The sequence below is a fragment of the Schistocerca gregaria genome, chromosome 1 (genome assembly GCF_023897955.1).
Source record: "Schistocerca gregaria isolate iqSchGreg1 chromosome 1, iqSchGreg1.2, whole genome shotgun sequence".
NCBI lineage: Eukaryota > Metazoa > Arthropoda > Insecta > Orthoptera > Acrididae > Schistocerca > Schistocerca gregaria.
The window spans coordinates 485,221,826-485,238,237 of record NC_064920.1 but is presented as its reverse complement, the minus strand read 5'-3'; positions in this window follow the sequence as shown (position 1 = coordinate 485,238,237).

Sequence of the window (16,412 nt, the reverse complement as noted above, 5' to 3'; positions counted from 1 at the left end):
AAAACGTCATGTTAACTGGTCCTACTTCGTTAAAGATTTTCGTGTTCGACTGTACATGAGTTATTCATAGAATTTTCCGTGTTGCTAACAAATACAAAGATTGTACATCTACGACGTGTTCGGCACACTTTTTACTGTGTTTTTCTTTTGTTTGAAATACTAGTTGCAAAGATCGTACGGACAAGACATTCGACATGCTAATGTCGTATTCGTTGGTATGCGCCATTAATAAAGCCTTGTTTGGTTCATCCTGTGTGATTCCGTCATTTTCCGAACACCTGTGAAACTTCAGGGCCTCGTACTGAGGAGGGTGGCATCGGGATTGACGCACGAGCGCAAACGATGGGCAGTTTACCTCGGGGATCTCACCTAGGACCGCACATCATTCATTTTCCCCTTCCTTTAGCCGTGAGCTTGTCGACTCCTTCTGCTGTGGCTATAAAACCGCTGTTTAAGCAGTTTATTATGCCCCATTTTCCAGCCGCACACTGTGTAACAACAACGAGACGCTCATTCAATTTATGCAGATTTATACGTTATCCAGAAAATGTAACCAACATGAATTTAATTTCCGCCGACCTCTACGGAAGCCCTGTAAATCAATGTCTGCCGCTTCTACACCGGGACTGAATATCTTAACTGTTCTCCACGCAGGAGCAACACGTTCCGAAAGCCTCCGTCCATTATAGTATTATGGCGTAATTTGCGTCACCCCTTGCTAACAGAAAGGATTTTGACGTGAAATCAGATTTGCCAGTCACTTTTAGAAACAGTTTCAGCTTGCCACATTCGCTTTTAAGACATTTTTATTCTAAAAATGTTGTACCGTTGGTCTTAAAAGATATTAACCATTGCTCATTCGTTTCATGCGTTTCACGAGAAATCTCAGAAAAAAGAAAAAGAAACCATAATGATGTGGCAGTTTTTCAACTGTCGCAAAAGAACAAAACAAGCACAGGCACCTGGAGTTCACGTAAACATTATTCGAAAGGTTGCAGTAGCGTAAAGCAATAAATAAAAACGTCTCTGAAGGAATTCATAACCGAATGCGATTACGAGAAATTTTGTACAAACACATTCCTCTGTTTCTCTGAGCTATCTTCGGAAAAGATATGCGGAACACAGTCAGGATTCACCCGTGGTTTTTTAAAAACAATAAAAAACAAAAAAGAAGCTTCCAGAGGGACACACATATGCACGAAAAACATTGAGGGGCAATGGATGTTTCAGTTGCCGCATGGGGACAAAACTCACACATCCATCTGATATTTACACAAAATTTAGAAAAGATTGCACTAGCGCATAGAAATAAATAAAATCATTTCTAAACGGAAATTACAAAATTTTATGCAAAGTTATCCTACTATATTTCTAATCTGTTGTCAAGGAATAATCAAATTTTCAACTTACTCAAGAACGGCGCCCGCGGCTATTTTCTTGTTTTTTTCTTAAAGAAGCATCCACAAAAAAATGCGTATTTCATCCCGCAAATATCTCATACAGAAAACGAGAGATCTTCGCAGTAAAAGAAGAAAGTGACAGGAATCTGTCGTAATCTTTACTTAAGTAAGATTTATCAGACATTTCTAAGAACTTAGCTCGTCCTGAGTCTTTTTCATAAGAAATGAAACATTACGGTTTAAATTCTATATACCATACCAGCGCCTCTGCTCTGAACATCAGAAATCGAGCAGAAAATCACACATGTTACAAGTGAAGAAAGAAATTACTTGATAGTCATTTGAAAAGAACATTTCATTTTCAGAGAACTACAAGCTAATTTTACCTTCGATAATGAATAATGAACCATCCTAAAACACCTCGACTACCACTTATCATTTCGAACTGTAACAGGATTCCGTTAAAATAGGCGGATACATGGTACAAGATAGATGACAAAGAAATACCAGTTAAATCTGGTCAGCTGAACTCAACGGAATTCGCATACAAGCAAATACTTGTCTGTCATTATGTTTTCTTCCCATTTACTACGGTGATAGGTCAGGTACACTGAGGGTTAATCTTTCATCTGGGGAGAATAATTTAAAATATGAAAAGCGGTATCGTCTAGGAGACGTTTCTGTTTGCCGCCACAAACACAGTATGTGAAGGCAATAGTTGTATACAGTCAACGAGATCTGGACAGATCAGTAAACAAATTCAAGCAAAAAATAATATAGTGTCGTGAGATTACATATCTTTGCGCTGTCCACTCCCTGTGTTGGAAGGAAGTAAATGTTATTCGACTGTAAAAAACACAACTACGTTTCAAACAATAATGTGTAGAGCTAATAAAGACGTATAAATAGTTTACTTTCAGTCATTGATCTGTGAAGCCTTGAAATCTATAGTTGCTGCATAAATAACTTATCAGTTTAAGTAATGTCTATGCAAACGATGAAAAGCATTTCTCAGTCAGCATATGGTTTGTGATTTATTGAATGAAACGTATCTGTGGTTCGAAAACTATACATTCATTAAAAATGTTTTGCATCTCCAGTGGACGAAAGTTGTGCAGAATTATTAAATGTTAGTCAACTGACTTTTTTTACACTGTGGTGACAGTGAAGAACATTTACTGATTGATTAAGCACTATGAAATTATAGATATTTACCTTTAATTATAGGGAAAGAAGTGTAAAAATCCTAGGACATCGCGAAAACTGGAACTAAACTTTACAGCGTTATTATTATGATCATACGCGCAATGTGTGAATGGCCTTGATCAGTCATTTTTACTAATGGTAGTAATTAATAGTCTTACGAAACGATAGAGTTCTATTTTCTCTGGTGTTATTCTGTCTACCGAATTTCTTAAACATATATTATATCGATGCATGTGCTTGCAACAGTTAACGGTTCTAGAAAAGATAGCGGCGTTCGTTACTCCATGTGATTATGGAAAATCGGCCAGGTGCGAGTACGAATCGCGCACTGAGGGTTCCGAACAAACTTAATTACATATGTACAGACAGTTCATCCATTCTGGGAATCGAGCATATTTACGATTTTTGCCTGTTATCGACACTGATACTGGCGAGACAGTGGTCTCAGGGATTCCAAGACTTTGGAGAATATTTTAAGTTTGAAGTCGGACAGCAAACAAAAAAAAATTGAGTGTGATATAATTACAAATTAATAATTTCGAATTTTTCCTTTTACTTACACTATGGAAAATTTGTTCTTGCCAATTTCATGATTGTAGGTCAAAGGGAAGTATCCTGCAGGGTTTGATGGGTGAGTTTTTGAGTATAAAAATATGTGAAATAAGTGGCCGTATCTTTTGATTTAATTGACTTCGAAACCTAAAATTTTCACACCACCAAGAAACCATAGACCTTAACCCAAACTCGACGACGTCTCCTCGTTCCTGGAGGGAAAGCGTTCTGGACAGACGGACAACAAAACGAATCTACAAGGGTTCCGTTTTCACCGTTCAGGTACGGAATCCTAAGAATCGATGTAATGTGACTGACAGATACTGCTTCTTTATTCTGGTAATCCTCCAGAATTTTTGCAGTCTTTATAGCGAGAAATTTCAGGTAAGTTTATTTCTTCAGTTTGTTATTAGCAGTTGTTACTACCTGGAACAACCATCTAAAATCTCTCTCGTGTGTTCAGTGAATAGCAGTGAAGATTACTGAATCAAAGCTTACATTTAACACGAGGTGATGAAAATCTTCTATCGTATTCATTTGGGAAACAATGACAATGTCCAAGTTCACTATAAAAGATGAATATGTGCAAATACTGAATTTACGTTACTCTGGATTCTGAGTGTCCCGTATAGAATTCTATACACTATCACTTCATATTTCGACAGTGACAAGGTACTTGTTCAAGGAATAAAGTACAGTTTTTATTTAAAACGAAGTACATTACACAGTGTATTCTTCTTGTTCAGTAACAGCTATGATGTTCATTTTAAGAACAATTCATCAAACTGAGACAGACACATTTGAAATTATATAGTGTCAGCGGTTGATAATACAAGACAAATCGCGCGAATAAGAAACACATGTTGGTAAAATTAATAAACAAACAGTATCTGGATTTCTGGGTTAGTAAATCGTTGAGGTGGTGCGTCTTACAGATGTTTCGTGGATGAGCAAACAGCTTATCACAATGAGCTTTCCAGCGACTTTGCAGCAGAGTCCGACATTCGGTGGTTCGAGCTGGCCCGAAGATCCCCCTCTGCTGCCCGATAACAAAACACGAGCGGTTGCCGCACAGCTTAGCGCGCAGAAGGAAACTGTTTCAAAGTTATTTTTCCAGAGATTTTGATTGGAACTGTAACCTAGATTAACAACGTATGGAATTACAGTGCTATTTATGAAGTAGGTTTATAGCAACGCTAAATCTTGACATAACGCACTAAATTAATTTTGTTTTTGTCGTACCACGGATTTGTTTTAATACTCGGCCCATGTATAAGAACCAATTCTTTCGCATTTAGAATACTAACAATAAATTATAGCGTGTGAACATTTGCTGAATTGTAGTTCGCTACCTGGAGGTGCAGCAGAAGAATTCTCAGGAACGAAAACACGGTTTAAAACAACTCGATGTTTGGGAAGAAAAATTCAGAAGATTCGGAACAGTTGATAGAATTTCGTCTTTGACTTGGTGTGATTCATGTATTAGCGTGAAAATCAGTGAGCCGTAACAGCTCGTGTATGAGAGATCCTCAATGTGTCCGACACACGCTTCTCGCTCCATTCAGATGGCGCACGGAGGGGTGACATCTAACGGGTTTCGTTCTCTTCCTCTGTCATCCAGTTGGGGTGGGTCAATAGACGTTCTTTATTGTGGGGGGAGAAGGTTGGTGCTGACAAACAGCTGTGCTGACAGAACATGACAGGTCCGCCTGTGTCGAAACTTACATTCATGTTGTCGACGGGCGTAGCCGACTCCTTGCGCAGGTCCCCTCTCTCCTCCAGGGCTGCTGGTATCGGGGCACAAACCAACAATACGCGAGACCACACGACTGCACCGCGCGCAACAATGAATGCATGCACGGACACACGGTCGGAGACGTGATGTGTTACAAACTGACGACTCAGCCGGCGCCGTGCGGACAACCCCTCCCCCTCTCGCCCTGCCAACAACTCCCACCGATATTATTCCTCTCCGAGAACGCTGTTTTGTTTTTATTTTTTCATTTTTTCCCTCTCTACGCCCGCCATGAAACTCGGTAAGACCTCCCATTTAATAGCTCCGCCAATTATCGACATCAGAGCCATCTGGCGTGTGCTCCCTTCAGCTGTAAGCAAGATGACGGCCATTCGACGTACGTAGTTCATACTTCTGCCACAAGACTGCAGCACATGTCGGGCTGCTGTACCAGGGTACGTAGAACTCCCGCAGTTCGTCAAAGCTACATTGCCTACCTGTTCTGTGGATCGAATTCTTAATTACGACGCTGCCTGTCCCTAATTACAATAATAAACGCATATAATAATTTTTCCTAAATGAAAATTAAATTGCATGAATCGTTTACCTTAAATTTCGTACCAACAGCTTTTAACTTCAATTATTTAGAAAACTATTTTCTTAATGCAAATCGCAACAAAGTGCATTTTCTGTGCTTCTGTCAGCTAAGCAAGAAGTATGACAAAGTCTAAGGGCCAATAGAGTCGTCTGCACACTACAGTGGATTTACTTTCTAACCAGTCATTTTTTGCTTGCTCAAGAATCATTTACCACACTTTGTATCAGGTTGTTATAATTAATGTGCAGCTATGCACAGAGGTCCTCTGCGAGCTGGAATCACCTAATGGCAATGTAACTGGGTAGGTATTCTAATGCGTTAATGCGGAACCGATTTACGTTGAAAAAAAATTACATCAAATTTTAGCCAACACATGCAAATATGGCGCTGTGAATGCAAGAAAACGTATAGAAATGTTTCCGTGTGTAATGGTTTAGGAACGGGTTGTGAGCAGGAAAAGTCAAATAAATGAGAAAGACTTAGGGGTGATTTCGTTATTAACTGCTGCTTACACAATTTGTGCAATATGAGCACCGCAGACTTCGACGAAATGCTGTATCCATAAAACGATGTCTTCCGTGGTGTCACCGCCAGACACCACACCTGCTAGGTGGTAGCCTTTAAATCGGCCGCGGTCCGTTAGAATACGTCGGACCCGCTTGTCGCCACTATCAGTGATTGCAGACCGAGCGCCGCCACACGGCAGGTCTAGTCTAGAGAGACTCCCTAGTACTCGCCCCAGTTGTACAGCCGACTTTGCTAGCGATGGTTCACTGACTACATACGCTCTCATTTACAGAGACGACAGTTTAGCATAGCCTTCAGCTACGTCATTTGCTTCGACCTAGCAAGGCGCCATATTCAGTTACTATGAATGTATTCTGAAGAGATAATATTGTGAATAATGTACCGTCAAGACCGACGTTCATCATTAATGGATTAAAGTTAAGTATCAAACTAATTACGTCCGCTTTCTGAATTCTAATTCCTTGTCATGTTCCAGACCTCACGTCAGTATAGTCCTTTCCTCCTCACGCCAGCCTGCGTGAGCTAAAACGCGTGCATTTCGGCCTCCAGTCGTAACACGGTATTGGCTCTTCTGCCAACACAACATCCTCAACAATTGTTCACAGCAGTTCCGGTGGAATCTGAACATCGTGTTCCTGTATTCTGGTAGAGACGGAACGTGTCCCTTCTAAACGTGCTCTTTTATATATCCCCAGAGCCAAAGATCACGTGAATTCATGTGATCTTGCAGCCCACGCATCTGGAGATAAAATGTTCGTCAAAAGTTGCATTAAGCAGATCTTTCACTGACCGAGCGACGTGAGGCGTTGCTCCACCTTACATGAAAACATTAGTTTCCACACAGCTGCGTCTTTCAGAGCAGGAATCACGTATTGTACAAGGAGGTCTCGACAACGTTCAGACGTGGTACACCTGACAGGACCTTTGGGTGTATTCTCTTCAAAGAAGAGAAGACTGAGAATAAAAGTGCTTGTGAATCCACATCACAAAGTCACATACGGCGAGTGCAATGTCTCTTCGTGCACAACACGCGGTTTAACATGACCCCACATTCGGCAATTCTGTGTATTCACTGCAACCTGTGTCCGCCTGTCTTGCGGTAGTGTTCTCGCTTCCCGCGCACGGAGTCCCGGATTCGATTCCCGGCGGGGCCAGGGATTCTCTCTGACTCGAGATGACTGGGTGTTGTGTGTCTTTCATCATCATTTCATCCTCATTCACTCGCAAATCGCCGTAGTGGCGTTTAAGAACTTGTGGAGCGGCGGCCGAAACGCCTCGTGAGGATTCTCCCGCCCACCATTGACAGACGCTCATTATTATTATTATTATTATTATTATTATTACTGCAACCTGTTGTGCAAAATGTGCCTCGTCGTTCCATAGAATATTGCCCGGTCGCATATCATCAACTGTGATCCATGTCAGAGCAAATTCAGAACGTTGCTGCGGACGAAGTTTCAGGTGCTGCACCATCTGGATCTTTTGTTGGGTACCAGTGTAAAATAAACAGCTAAACTTTCCGTGATGATAATGCACGAGCACTAGCACTACCCAGAGTATATGCTGCAGGGTCACTTAGAACTATAGCAACCTCTTCAATAATTCCCTCTTCCAGGTGCCTCACCAAGCTCGCCCGTATTTTCGAATTTCATTATCATCTTCTTTAAGTCATTTAATAACATGGGGTTTCTCCTCAGACCTTTCAGTCAGTGATACTGTATAAGTGCAGCGCTGTAGATGCTGCCGTTCACAAGCAGCGTATATTCTCTTCTCTCGATAGCCACACTGTTCACTCACGTTAAAGCTTGTCAAACGACAGTGTGGATGTCATAGCGTCATAAAAACAGTGTACAGCGCCAGTTGAGCACCTGGTGGCCACAGCTGGTACTATTTTCTGTTTGTTTCAGCATAAATCAGTTCCGCCTTAGCACATTTACCAAATTTTGCTGCCATACAGTAATTACAGCTCACAATGAACATCGCTTAGCAGATGCACTTTAATTATAAGCACCCGGTAGTTGAAGATTCAGCAGTTGTTCGGAAACTGGTGTCAGAAACCAACTACTACTATTTTCCCCTCAGTTTCACTAACGCCATCCGTTACTCTCATAGGACATCTGTTCTGACTTTGTGGAGCAGCATTCGACTTAAGGATATGTTATATCTATTGCGGTAGTCCAAAGCTTTGATTTAACAACTTTTAGCACTGTACTCGAAACTGGAATTAAAGCTGAAATCTGAATAGTACAGAAGATAAATATAATAATACACAGTCCAACGGCGGTTTATTCTTTTAAAAATTAAAATTGTTGCTCGACTGTGGCTTAACACCATAGAAAACTTGTCACAAGATTGTTACAGAGTGCCTTTATTATTGAAGCATGTCATGTAAATGGTCTGGTTTGATTGTGTAACTACCTCGAAATCGACATCCTGATGTTTAAAACCGTAACTAATTAGTCATCTGCGGTACACCAGAGATATTTTGGTTCAAATGGTTCTGAGCACTATGGGACTTACCATCTGAGGTCATCAGTCCCCTAGAACTTAGAACTACTTAAGCCTAGCTAACCTAAGGACATCACACACATCCATGCCCGAGTCAGGATTCGAACCTGCGAACGTAGCGGTCGCGCGGTTCCAGACTGAAGCGCCTAGAACCGCTCGACCGCTCCGGAGAGATTTTTCTCTGAAGTCAAACTGCGTGGCACGAATCGAGAGCTGGCCGGTGTGGCCGTGCGGTTCTAGGCGCTTTAGTCTGGAACAGCGTGACCGCTACGGTCGCAGGTTCGAATCCTGCCTCGGGCATGGATGTGTGTGATGTCTTTAGGTTAGTTAGGTTTAAGTAGCTCTACGTTCTAGGGGACTGATGACCACAGAAGTTAAGTCCCATAGTGCTCAGAGCCATTTGAACCATTTTGAAGGAATCGAGATTGCTACGTTGTCATTCCTCTTTGTACCTTAACTGCCCAAACTCATGTGCAGTAGGACAACAACGCTGTCGATTTTTCTCACCAGTGATACCGAGATTTCCTGCTGGAGCGCGTGTGCCACAAAATACACAATGAAATACTATTGTATTCAGTTATATTCATAAGTAAACATTTTTAAGTGGCACAGCAATGGTACTGTTCGCTCCGCAGACTATATACTACCCAGTGTTCAAATGGTTCAAATGCCTCTGAGCACTATGGGACATCAGCGGATCTAACTGTCACCATACAGTACTTTTTTATGTAAAGGGTGATTCAGCTGGCCCTACTGACGTTATTTTGTGCATCCCGCAATGTTATATGTGGCCTTCAAAAACAAGCGCGAGATTTTCATATTCTCTCGCCTGCTAAGCGCAAACTGTTAGTCCTACAGGAAATCGATCAGGACACATTCGTAGGAAAGTTGATGTAATTAAATTTTGTACTGGGATACGCTTTCGCCGAAGTCCACGGTTTTCGAGTTATTCAAGAAAAAAGTACAAAAGTAACCTTCAAACGCACCTTCACTCTCACACTCAGTCCCCATAGGCCGGGATTTCTAGTATGTTGTTTATGGCGCTCCCTATTACCTCTGTACAAAAATTTGCAACTGCTTCTTATTGCGCCACCGGCTTAGTCGAGCACTTACAAATTGTAAAATGACGTTTGTGTAAACTGAACCTAACAGTTTTGTGAATTTTAACAGCATGAAATAAACAATTACGTCGATGTGTTCGTCAGGCCTTCTGTCTACGAAACTACAGGGCTTGTAAGGGTTGAGTTTGGATCGAATTGTCTACGTAATTAGTATTAGCATCAGATACACAAAAGTCATTTTTCTTTCATTACTCTCACGGACACGTTTAAAGCAATAAAGTTAATGAAGTAGCCGACTATGAAGGTGAGGTAATAACTCAATCAACAGAGACCAAAAAAAATCGAATATCGGGAATAGTTAGTGGAGTCGCAAATTTTTGTACTGTGTTAGAAGGGACTGCCACGTACAACATACTAGAAATCCCGACGCGGGATGAGTGTGGGGAGTGGAGATGCGTTTGAAGGTCATTTTTGTATGTTTTTCTCGAACAAAAGCTTGGTCTTCAACAAAAATATATCCCAGTACTAAGTTTAAGTAGATTAAATTTCCTACGAAATAGTCCTGTTCATTTTTCCGAATGACTAAACAGTTTGCGTGTAGCGAGCGAGAAAATATGGAATCCTCGCTCGTGGTTTTTGATGGCCACATATAACTTTACAGGTTGCATAAAACCACGTCGTTTGGAGCAGCTGAATCACGCTGTATATGCAAACCGATTGCGTTAATCGTTTATACTGGCTCGAGTGTTGCGCTAGTTCAGTAGAAAAAAGTTTTCAGCTTAGTATTCCACAGATTTTGAGAATAATGTGATAATGGTTAAATAAATATCCTTGGAAAACTTGCAAACAAAACAAATCTCCACGTCCAAAACGGAGTACAAAAACAACATTTTGTATGTACCCAAATCACAAAAATCTGATTCAGAAACAATCAATCTAGTTCAATATTTTCAGTACCCTGAAAAATACTTTAAGCAAATGGATTAACTCAAGATGCAAATGACGTTGTAAGCGGAAAACTTAACATGGATATCAAGTACTCAAGGTATTCTGCAATATTAAAATTAATGTCAGTGAATACAAAAACTGGAAACTACAATGATGTTATGAAGTGAAATACATATGCAATTGAATACAAGGTAGGGGAAACAGAACAAATCGAGAAAAATACTTCGAAAACTTCTAGAGTCGAAAACAGATGCTATATGTTTCTCGAGCACGTAATAAAGGAGATTCCAGATTAATAACATAAATGTATGAATATCTGAACATAAGAAACAAAGCGGTCGGTGGAACTGAAACATCGTTCTCTACGCCGAAATCTCAGTGAACTAGAAGTGGGACAGAGTGGTTCAGTGTCAGACATAGAATAACTTGATTGTAACCAGGGAATTGGAATTATTTTTAATTTGTATTCAGAACAATATCTCCCATATAACCATACGATGACATAGTGATTATTATACGTATCTGCCAGTGTGCGCGACGAAGTAAACAGACTTTGAAGGCATTTCACCTCGTCAAGACATTCTGTAGCCATCCACCCGAAGGATCGTCGATTGAGAGTGGTTATTATAATACGGTGAAAGCTTGTGTGAATATGGGAACGAAGAAAAGAAGGTAACCAGATATTTGTGCCCACACTTCAGTGAGAGTGACACATTAGGCAGATTTACGGTTTGGGATAGAAATGCGGTTACTGGCACGTTCAACCACACTCCCAACAAGAGTTCCTATTAACTTTGATTAGATGCAGATGGCTAGGAAATTAACGGCAGCTGACATTCATCCATACAGCAATTGTGATAACGTATAGTATGTACATTTTATGCTACTTTAATATTTTAACACCTAACGAGATGAAACTAAGCTGGTGACCTTCACCAACAAGATCTTGCTGAAAACTCAAGGACATTCTAGTCTCACGTATAAAATCGGTAAACGGGTCGAAGGCTTCCATCCAGTCACTCACTGATCAGTCTAGCCTGGCAACGGAACACAGCCAAACGAAAGCTGAAATTTTAATTTAGCATTTGAGAAATCTTTCCCGCAGGAGGGTCGTACAGATTCCCGTATGGAGCACATAGTGATAGACATCCCTGGGGTTGTGAAGCAGCTGAATGGGTTGAAAATAAATAAATCGCCAGGTCCTGATGGGATTCCAATTCGGTTTTACAGAGAGTGCTCTACTCCATTGGATCCTTACTTAGCTTGCATTTATCGCGAATCTCTTGCACAACGTAAAGACCCGAGCGACTAGAAAAAAGCGCAGGTGACGCCTGTATATAAGAAGGGTAGAGGGACGGATCCTCAAAATTACAGACCAATATCCTTAACATCGGTTTGTTGCAGGATTCTCGAACATATTCTCAGTTCGAATATAATGAATTTCCTTGAGACAGAGAATTTGCTGTCCATGCATCAGCACGGCTTTAGAAAGCATCGCTCCTGCGAAACGCAACTCGCCATTTTTTCACATGATATCTTGCGAACCATGGATGAAGGGTATCAGACGGATGCCACATTCCTTGACTTGCGGAAAGCGTTTGACTCGGCGCCCCACTGCAGAATCCTAACTAAGGAACGAGTATATGGGATAGGTTCCGAAATATGTGAGTGGGTCGAAGACTTCTTAAGTAATAGAACCCAGTACGTTGTCCTCGATGGTGAGTGTTCATCGGAGGTGAGGGTATCATCTGGAGTACCCCAGGGAAGTGTCGTAGGTCCGCTGCTGTTTTCTGTCTACATAAATGATCTTTTAGATAGGGTGGATAGCAATTTGCGGCTGTTTGCTTATGATGATTTAGTGTACGGGAAGGTGTCGTCATTGAGTGACTGTAGGAGGATACAAGATAACTTGGACAGGATTTGTGATTGGTCTAAAGAATGGCAGCTAACTCTAAATATAGATAAATGTAAATTAATACAAATGAATAGGAAAAAGACTCCTGTAATGTTTGAAAACTCCATTAGCAGTGTAGCGCTTGACACAGTCACGTCGATTAAATATTTGGGCGTAACATTGCAGAGCGATATGAAGTGGGAGAAGCATGTAATGGCAGTTGTGGGGAAGCCGGATAGTCGTCTTCGGTTCATTGGTAGAATTTTGGGAAGATGTGGTCCACCTGTAAAGGAGACCGCTTATAAAACACTAATACAGTTATGTACTGCTCGAGTGTTTGGGATCCCTATCAGGCCGTATTGAGGGAGGACATAGAAGCAATTCAGAGGCGGGCTGCTAGATTTGTTGCTGGTAGGTTTGATCATCACGCGAGTATTACGGAAATGCTTCAGGATCTCGGGTGGGAGTCTCTGGAGGAAAGGAGGCGTTCTTTTCGTGAATCACTACTGAGGAAATTTAGAGAACCAGCATTTGAGAGTGACTGCAGTACAATTTTACTGCCGCCAACTTATATTTCGCGGAAAGACCACAAAGATAAGATAAGAGAGATTAGGGCTCGTACAGAGGCATATAGGCAGTCATTTTTCCTTCGTTCTGTTTGGCAGTGCAACGGGGAGAAAAGATGCTAGTTGTGGTACGAGTGTAAGTAGGCTGTTTAGGTTTTCATATTGGTAACGCCACATAGCGCCCTGTATGAAAAATCACTGGCTGTGCTGTGTGCAGGCAGTGGCTGGTTGGCATTGTTGTAATACTCGCCATTGTAGTGTTGGACAGCTGGATGTTAACAGCGCGTAGCGTTGCGCAGTTGGAGGTGAGCCGCCAGCAGTGGTGGATGTGGGGAGAGAGATGGCGGAGTTTTGAAATTTGTAAGAATAGATGTAATGAACTGATAAATATATTATGACTACTAAGGTAAATACATTGTTTGTTCTCTATTAAAATCTTTCATTTGCTACCTATACCTATCAGTAGTTAGTGCCTTCCGTAGTTTGAATCTTTTATTTAGCTGGCAGTAGTGGCGCTCGCTGTATTGCAATAGTTCGAGTACCGAAGATTTTTGCGAGGTAAGTGATTTTTGAAAGGTATAGGTTAATGTTAGTCAGGGCCATTCTTTTGTAGGGATTATTGAAAGTCAGACTGCGTTGCGCTAAAAATATTCTGTGTCAGTTTAAGCACAGTTATGTATAATTGTTCTAAGGGGACGTTTCATATGTCGACCCTTAGCCGAGGATACCTCACTGGAATCTTCCGATTTTTTCTTGTAGTTTGTGTAATTAGTGTATCTTTTGTTTATTGCTAGCGCGTAATCATAGAGAGAATTTCCTTTGTAGTTGCAGTCTTTCATTGTTGTACAGTAAAACAGTTGTGGCATGCATGTAGTTTTGCACGAAGTATTTCGCAGCTGCGCTTGCAATTAACTAGATATTATTTTCAGTGCTATGTTAATGTGTTATCTTATTTTTGCATCGTGTGAAATATTGTGACAATAATGGCGTGTGACAAACGTAACACTAGGCTCCAAAGTAAACTGAGAAATAATAGTGACGACGAGCGTAGCTTACCAGTACCATTGCGTAATGAATTAACAGACATTCTAAGTAGTAATTTGGTAACTATGCATAGGGAAATGGAGCGGGCGTCAAATAATGGTGTAGACAATGAAACAGGTAGTGAACAGGGAAGCATTATCGATCGATCGGTCGGCAACAGCTCGCCTCAGGAATCGGGAATGACAGGACACAATCTTGCAAACACTGCAGATTCAGGTTTTGGGTCCTCACCGTTTTCTAAAATAAGTCAAGACACATTTTCTTCTTGTCAAAATGTGAATGTTGCCGGTGCAACTTTACTGCCGAAAAGCACTGAGGAACATGTTTCAGACACCAGTGCACTGTTATTACAGTTAATGCAACAAATGGGACAAAGGCTTCAAAAGTTAGACACAACGCTTGAACAAAATCAGAAACAAATGGGACAAAATCTTCAAAAGTTAGACACAATGGAACAAAATCTTCAAAAGTTAGACACAATGGAACAAAATCTTCAAAAGTTAGACACAATGGAACAAAATCTGAGACAAACACAGCAAAAGTTAGACTCAGTGGATCATATGCTTGAACAAACACGTGAAGATTTAACTACTGAATTACATAAAATCGAATCGAAATGTCAAAAAGTCTGTAATGACGTAAAAACACAAATTTGTGAGCATTTGCAACCTACTTTTTCGCGGCATGAAAATGCATTACAGAATCACGAAGCAGCCATAAAAGAACTGCAAACTATTGTTCATGAAAATCATGAGACCTTGCAAGCTAAAATTGACTCAGTTGCATCTACCGATTCGGTTACACAAACTCAGGAAAACTTAAAGGACACAGTAGATACGATTTCAACACAAATGGACACTCTGAAATTTGGTTCGGTTCAGCAAACACACTGAGGAAATAAGTACACTATCAGAGAAAGTAGCCGAACTTTTGGATCAGTTCACTAACTTTTCTGCAAAGGTAGATGGTGATCTGAATGACACAAGACAAACAAAATCTGATGATGATCTGAATGACACAGAAGAGTGCGAACAAATTAAGAAATTCAAACAAAATCAGAATCAAATTAATACGCAACACAAAAGAGAAATCCAGGAAGTACAAGATCAGTTGGCATAAGTAATGCAAGAATTACATATTTCAGAGGACACTCGCGCTCCAACACGGGAAGAGGGACTTAGCAATACGGAAAAGCCACAAAATAATAACACAGGACACTTCGGAAATTATGAAAGAAATTGGCAAGGTGCACCGAATTTTGAGTTGGAACCACCGACACGACGTAACAACGACCGATATGCTACTCGCCGACACGAAAATTTTGACTGTAAGCTGTTCATTACTACACGTAAATTCAAAACATTTAAGAATTCTGGCAACGACATTCATCCACAAGCGTGGCTCCATCAATTCTCTCATTGTTTTCCTCCCAACTGGTCATTACAGCACAGATTAGAATTTATGTGCTGCTACTTGGGGAATGAACCAGCTGTAAAAATGCGATCGGTCATTCACGATTGTCACAGTGAAGGAGAATTTTATCATGTCTTCCTCTCAGCATATTGGTCTCAAGCTACACAAGACCGAGTAAAACATGAAACATTTCGAACAATCTGAATTTTCCAGTCTTGTCGAGTATTTCGAAGATATGTTACATAAGAATCAGTATCTTTCAAACCCATACAGCCCCTCAGAACTCATCCGCATTTCCTTAATCAAATTACCTGAACATTTACGACAGATTATTTTAGCAGCACGATGCAAAGACGACATTGAAGCTTTTCAGAACTGGAAATTGATACTGACAATCGCAGAAAGCGAAAACAGGAGCACAGCAATTACAGGTCACACCTGTCACAATTCCGCGATGACAGAAATAATACACGACAAGGCTATTCGTACAACGTAAATCGTGACCAAAACAGACACCACCCGTATGACAACCGTTGGCAGAGTAGTAATAATTACAGGGAAAGATCACCTCTCCGCGGTAATGACTGTCACAGAGACAATCAGAGAAACAGACAATATGGAAACCAAAATAATTATTATCAAAGGAGAGAGAATAACTTAAGACGCAACGGTCCAGATCGCAGTTACGATTCAGGGTGAAATTCTCCACCACGTGACCGACAAGAAAGAAAGTATGGAATCTACCGACATGACGACAGACGATATGATCGTAACGACAGACCTGAATTGGAGCAGAACTGGCGGGATTCAAACAGAGCAGGGCCCTCTCGACAAGGTGAATTTGTAGAAGTTACTTTTCCAAATCCGGATAACGACGCGCGCCAACAAAGAGACAGACAATGACTCGCACCGCAGGCAGCCACGTGCGCCGGCTGGCTCAGAGAAAAATAACGTAGACG